We start from the raw sequence: 7,131 nt of genomic DNA on the forward strand, positions 1-7,131 counted from the left end.
CCACTGGTATTTCGTGGAAAAGCACATGTAAGATTCTGCAACAGTCTCTGCTGATACTCCTGCATGCGTGCATCCCTTTCTATGGCAGGAATAATTTCTGCAAATTTACTTTTGTACCGGGGATCTAACAGTGTGGCAACCCAGTAGTCAGGATTATTTCTAATTCTCACAATTCGAGGGTCATGTTGCAGGTAGTGCAGCAAGAAGGCACTCATGTGTGTTGCGCATCCAGGAGCACCAAGTCCCTGTTGTGTTGGTGGCGAGGTAACAATCATGCTTCCTTCCTCTGTCCTCTCCCCCCAACCTCGCACAACAGAAATGTGATCAAGGTCTCCCTCATCTGATGAGTCTTCCATCAGTTCGTCCTCCACTTCTTCCTGGGCTCCTGCACCTTCCTCACTAGTTTGGCTGCTACCATGCGCCCTGGTAAAACCATCTCCCCCACCCTCACATGCCTGCCGCCCTGGTGCTGCCGACCGTCTGGACCTTGCAGATGTTAGCCCTTCCGCATACAACTCCTCCTTCTCTACTTCCTCCACCTCCTCTTGTGCCACCACCTGACTCCGAATTCTGTTTAACATGTGCTCCAGCATGTAAATCACCGGAATAGTCATGCTGATAATGGCATCGTCAGCACTAAACATCTTCGTCGCCATTTCAAAACTGTGCAGAAGGGTGCATAGGTCCCTGATCTGAGACCACTCCTCCAGCGTGATTTGCCCCACCTCTGAATCTCGTTGGCCCAGGCTATACGTCAGAACGTATTGCACCAGGACTTTTCGGTGCTGCCACAGTCGCTGCAACATGTGCAGAGTTGAATTCCACCGGGTAGGCACATCGCATTTTAGCCGGTGAAGTGGCAGGCCCAACGACTTCTGTAGAGATGTAAGTCGCTGAGCTGCGGGATGCGAACGGCGGAAGTGAGCACACAGCGACCGTGCCCTCTGCAGAAGGCCATCTAGTCTGGGATAGTGGGCTAAAAATTGCTGGACTACCAGGTTCAACACGTGAGCCATACAAGGCACGTGTGTGACATTGCCCCGGCGAAGGGCCGCACCCAGGTTTGCAGCATTGTCGCACACGGCCTTCCCTGGTTTCAGGTCCAGTGGAGACAACCATTCATGAAATTGGTTCTCCAGAGCTGACCACAACTCCTCAGCTGTGTGACTCACATTTCCCAGACATTTCAATGTAAAAACCGCCTGATGACGTTGAGCCCTACTGCCAGCATAGTAAGGAGGTGTGCAGGATCCCTTCTGCGCAGTTAGAAAGCTTGTGGCATGACCAGACAGGCTTTGGGTGCAGGTGGAAGACCGAGAGGAGGTTGAGGAGGCAGAAGCAGTGGAGGAAAAATGACATAAAGAGGATTGATGCACAACTCGTGGGGACGGCAAGACTTGGACAGCAGCCCCTTGTCCTGCTGTCACCATAGTTACCCAGTGCCCAGTCAGCGACATGTAACGCCCCTGTCCATGCCTACTCGTCCAAGTGTCTGTGGTGAAATGCACCCTGTCACACACAGAGTTTCTCAAAGAAGCGGTGATGTTGTGTGCGACATGCTGGTGGAGCGCAGGCACACCTTTCTTTGAGAAGTAGTGCCGACTGGGCATCTGGTACTGGGGCACTGCGACGGACATAAGGTCTCGAAAATCCTCTGTGTCCACCAGGCGGAAAGGCAGCATTTCTGTAGCCAAGAGCTTGCAGATGGTGAAATTCAACCTCTTAGCTTTCTCATGGCTAGGAGGAAATGGTCTTTTACTTGTCCACATCTGAGGGACCGAGGGCTGGCTATTGTGCTTAGACGGGGTTGATAAGGGTGTCCCCGGCAAACTGCCGGTCTGTGAGGAAGATGCAGGCGGACATGTTAGGTTGCCTTGATCCAAAGGTGGTGCTATCGATGTCGGACAGCGCTCAAGACCAGCTGGTGTTACCACCTCCAAAGAAAATGATGACCTGCCAATCACGCTGGCTGTTGCGGGTAAAGAGGTGGCAGGTCTGCGCCCCAAAACAGGTGTGACTGCTGTCCCCCCAGTCACAGAGGATGAAGAGGCCGCGGATGCACAAGATATGGCAGACGGTGGTTGGCCCGGTCGGCTAGACCGCATTGTAGCACACTGAGCTTCCCACTGCAACTTATGCTTCATGTCCATGTGCCGGTTCATGCATGAAGTACTCAAACTATGCATTTTTTGGCCTCTATTTAGCTTTTGCTGACAAATGTTACAGATAACACGAGTTGGGTCATCTTTATCGATCTGAAAAAATGCCCAGGCTATGCAAGGCTTAGCACCCATGCGACCTGAAGAGCCACCACGACTTGTGGTGAGAGGCAGAGTTGTGTTTGAGGATGCAGTTGTTGACGTGCTTCCAGTACTACGTCTCTGTCCAGGAAGGCGCAACCTGACCTCGTCGTCACTAGCATCTTCCTCCACCTCCTCTGCTGACCTCATCTCTTGGCTGACTGTGGGTTGACAGTAAGTGGGATCTCCGACCTCATCATCATCACCCTGTGCGTTATCACACCCGTCGTCCTCAGAGAAAACCTGTTCCTGCCCTGACAAAAAACTAAAGTTGTCGCTCCAATCAGGTATTTGAGTCTTATCATCGTCTTCCTCATTGTCTCCACCAACAGGAGTTACAGTTTGGGAATGAGGGTCTACATTATGGTCAGAACCTTCTGCGTCTGGTCCTGGATCCGACTCCTAAAGATTCTGGGCATCAGTGCAGATCATTTCCTCGTCTGGATTCACAGAAGCGCTGGAGTCGACCTCTGATTCCCAGGCTATAGTATGAGTAAACAGCTCTGCAGACTCAACCATCTGTTCTACCTCATACTCAGACGGGCAGCTGGAGATTTGGGAGCTGTGAGGAAGCAAGTGCGATTTGGGTGACACCTTTGAGGACTGGAGTATTTGTGATGTTGAAGTTGATGTGGAGGAGAGCCCACTTAAAGGAGCACTTGATATCCGTTGAAGCACCTGCTGTTTTTGTGCCTCATCTGGAATTTGTAGCGATTGGCGTGGCCGTAAGAAAGGGATCTTATCACATTGTCCTCTAAAAGAAGTAGACATTTTAGTTTGGCTGGAAGATGGTCTTTCTTCTGCACCTACCCCACGGACACAACCTTTTTTCCCCTTCCCAACACGCCTATTCCCCTTTCCACCAGCAGCAGGCCTTTTTCCACTCATTTTGGTGGTTAACTAATTCACAACTCTGGAGTTGTTTGCACAAAAAAACAATGGATGGTAACCGAGCAGAGCTGAGTGGCCAAACTGTGGTATTAGGCCAAAACTATTGGCTGGGTTAGATGCAGAAAAAAATTATTTTTAATTTGCAACCTGATGGAGGTCAGTATAGATGGACTAATAGACCAAGTCCCACACACTGCTAGAAGCCCAAATATTTTTTCAGAGCTAGATGCAGAAAAAAATTATTTTTAATTTGCAACCTGATGGAGGTCAGTATAGATGGACTAATAGACCAAGTCCCACACACCGCTAGAAGACCAAATATTTTTTCAGAGCTAAATGCAGAAAAAAATTATATTCAATTTGCAACCTGCTGGACGTCAGTATAGATGGACTAATAGAACAAGTCCCACACACTGCTAGAAGCCCAAATATTTTTTCAGAGCTAAATGAAGAAAAAAAATATTTTTAATTTGCAACCTGATGGAGGTCAGTATAGATGGACTAATAGACCAAGTCCCACACACTGCTAGAAGCCCAAATATTTTTTCAGAGCTAGATGCAGAAAAAAATTATTTTTAATTTGCAACCTGATGGAGGTCAGTATAGATGGACTAATAGAACAAGTCCCACACGCTGCTAGAAGCCCAAATATTTTTTCAGAGATAAATGAAGAAAAAAATTATTTTTAATTTGCAACCTGATGGAGGTCAGTATAGATGGACTAATAGACCAAGTCCCACACACTGCTAGAAGTCCAAATATTTTTTCAGAGCTAGATGCAGAAAAAAATTATATTCAGTTTGCAACCTGATGGAGGTCAGTATAGATGGACTAATAGAATGATGCTATGCCCAAAAGATTTTACTTCACTAGGTGCAGTAAAAAAATTGGTATTCTATACACAGGTGGTATATCTTGCAACACAGATAGGCTACTCCACTGACTAACACACTCTGCAATAGGCCAAAAAGGATTAGCTTTGCTAGATTCAGCCAAATGCGGTGAAAAAAACTTGCACAGCACTGGCACAGACCTGCCTGGCAAAAACTGATAGGAACTGATGTAACCTAGTCCTGAAAAGGACTCCAATTACAATTAGTCTTTACTCCCACAATCTATCTATTTAAGAGCACAGACCTGCCTGATAAAAGTCGTAGGAAATGCTGTAACCTAGTCCTTAAAAGGACTGCAATCACAACTATTCCCTACTCCCAAGCTATCTGTATATTTGTGCGAAAATTGGCTTGAAATTAACAAGGTATAGCGCACACAGCAACAGCGGTGCCGTCTAACACGCAGCTGCAGCAGTGAGAAAATGGTGGCGACGGGGAAAATGGCTTGGTCTTATAGGGCAAGGACATGTGACATACACTGCCAATCACACATGCCCTTGCTTGTGTGAAAAAAAGCACTTCGCTCCGTGTGTGCACTGCTGATAGGCTGACAGATTGCACCTCCCCACTGCAAATGCGGGAAAGAGAAAAAAAAATGGAGATCTTCATTGTTCCTGCAGAGATCCATCCCCTGCCCCTCCCCCCCGCCCCGCTGTACACTCAAACTGCGTATTAACATTAATTTTCATCATTACTGAGAAAAAATCCAGTTATGATTTTGGTGCACGAACAGTTATCGAACATATCCTCGAACAGCCGAATTTTTCTCAAATTGTTCGTGTTCGCCGACCGGCTCGAACACCGCCCAAAACAGCTCGAATTTGAGATTGGCGAACAGTTCGAGTAGAACAACGCTCATCTCTAGTAGTACTTTGCATTTTTCCCTGTTAAAAACCATTATGTTGGTTGCTGCCCACTGCTCCAGTTTATTTAGGTTCTTTTTGAATCCTCTCTCTCTCTTCTCTAGTATTAGCTCTCCCTCCTAGCTTTGTGTCATCAGCAAATTTAATCAGTTTACCCTCAATTCCTTCATCTAAATCATTGATAAAGATGTTGAACAATACAGGTCCCAGGACAGAGCCCTGTGGTACCCCACTTGAGACATTCATCCAGCTGGATGTGAAGCCATTTACAACCACCCTTTGAGTCCGATCACTAAGCCAGTTATGAATCCACCTAACAGTTGCCTGGTCCATTGCATACTTGGTCATTTTTTCAATAAGGATGGTGTGAGATACTTTGTCAAATGCTTTGCTGAAGTCAAGATATACTATATCTACAGCATTTCCCTGATCCACCCAGTCAGTGATTCTGTCATAGAAGGAAATTAAGTTAGTCTGACATGACTTGTTAGTTACAAACCCATGCTGACTCTGGTTAATCACTTCATTCTTATCCAGGTACTTACATACATGTTGTTTAATAAATTTTTCAAAGATCTTTCCTGGTATAGAAGTCAGACTCACCGGCCTATAGTCCCCTGGGTCTACCTTCTTCCCCTTTTTGAAGATAGGAACAACATTTGTTCTTCTCCAGTCTGCTGGGACTTCTCCTGTTCTCCAAGAATTTTCAAAGATTATGGAGAGTGGTTCTAAAATTTCTTCTACGATCTCCTTCAGTACTCTGGGGTGTAATTCATCTGGACCTGGAGACTTGAACTCATTTATGTTAGCTAAATATTCCCTCACAATCTTTCTGTTTACAGATAACTTGGATTCCTCTATTCCTTTAAAAGGACAATGAAGATCAGTTGATGTTACATTTTCTTTCTGAGAGAAAAGAGATGCAAAATAGGAATTAAAAAGTTCGGCCTTCTCAACATCCTCTCTTACCATTTCTCCATTTTCATCCTGTAAAAATCCTTGGGAAACCATATCTACCCAGCAGTCATTTCTCCCAGAAAGTCCTCTGAAGCTGCTTTCACTTGAAATGTGGCTGTTTAGGCTCGTGGAAGCGGAAGCTGTCCAAAATCTTATGGCGGCGGTGACCGAGTATCCGTACTCGGTCCCCAGCCGCTACTGTTTCTCCCGGTGTCGTCTCTGCCTTCCAAAAGCATGGGTCCCACAACATTACCCGTGCCCTCCCCAGTGCACTTACTGGGAAGGACCGCCTAACCACAATCACATGGACAGGTGAATGTGGCCAGGGACGGTACAGAGCCAGTCCACAGATTTTTTTTGCTTTGAGTTGTATTTAGCTTGGTGAAAGGACTGGCATAGAGGGAAACCGTTTCTACTCTGGGTTTAATTTCTCCCAGGAAGTCTTCTAAAGCAGCTTTTGCAGAAGCAATGGCAGCCCGTCCAACATCAACTCGCACTTGTCAGTGGTTCTTTGACACAAAAACAACTTTCTTTGCGCTTTTAATTTCATAAATACAGAGTTGGGCAATGGAGTGATCAGCAATCCGGTTTGAGAAATAACATGCATAAGCAACTATGATCCACATTAAGAAAACTGCCATAGAGTGTCCGGGAACCTTCTCCCACACTTTTATTAGACAGGGCTGCTTCTCAGCAGGGTTGGACGGATCCACCAGAAAACCGGAGATTCCTCCAGTGGGCCCTGGATTCTTCTTCTTCAGGAGAGGTCATAGTGCCGAGGTGAGGTCATTATGACGATAGAGGCCACCATCTGCTTAGTTTTCTGTTACTTGGAATACAAGCACAAGCATGCAGCCAGCCACCCACCCACAGGCCGCAATACTAAACTGCAAGATTTCTGGGCAGCTGCTTGCACTTGAAATGTGGCCTCTTAGGCTTGTGGAGGCAGAAGCTTTTCACAACCTCATGCTTCATGCCTCGTGTCCATACTCTGTCCCCAGCCATCACTATTTCTCCCGGTGTTGTCTCAGTCTTCAACAAGCGCGGGTACCTGAACATTACTGCTGTTACTTTTCGGTGGGAATTTGCTTGTGCAAGTTTCTCCAGCCTGTTAGATATTAGAATGGCAACACATTGGATCAGTGGTTAGCATTGATGCCTTGCAGCGCTGGGATCCTGTGTTCAAATCCCAGCAAAGACAACATCTGCAAGGACTTTGTATGTTCT

Source organism: Phyllobates terribilis, unplaced genomic scaffold (genome assembly GCF_046119375.1).
Source record: "Phyllobates terribilis strain yellow unplaced genomic scaffold, ASM4611937v1 Scaffold_11__3_contigs__length_659146591, whole genome shotgun sequence".
NCBI classification, from domain to species: Eukaryota; Metazoa; Chordata; class Amphibia; order Anura; family Dendrobatidae; genus Phyllobates; species Phyllobates terribilis.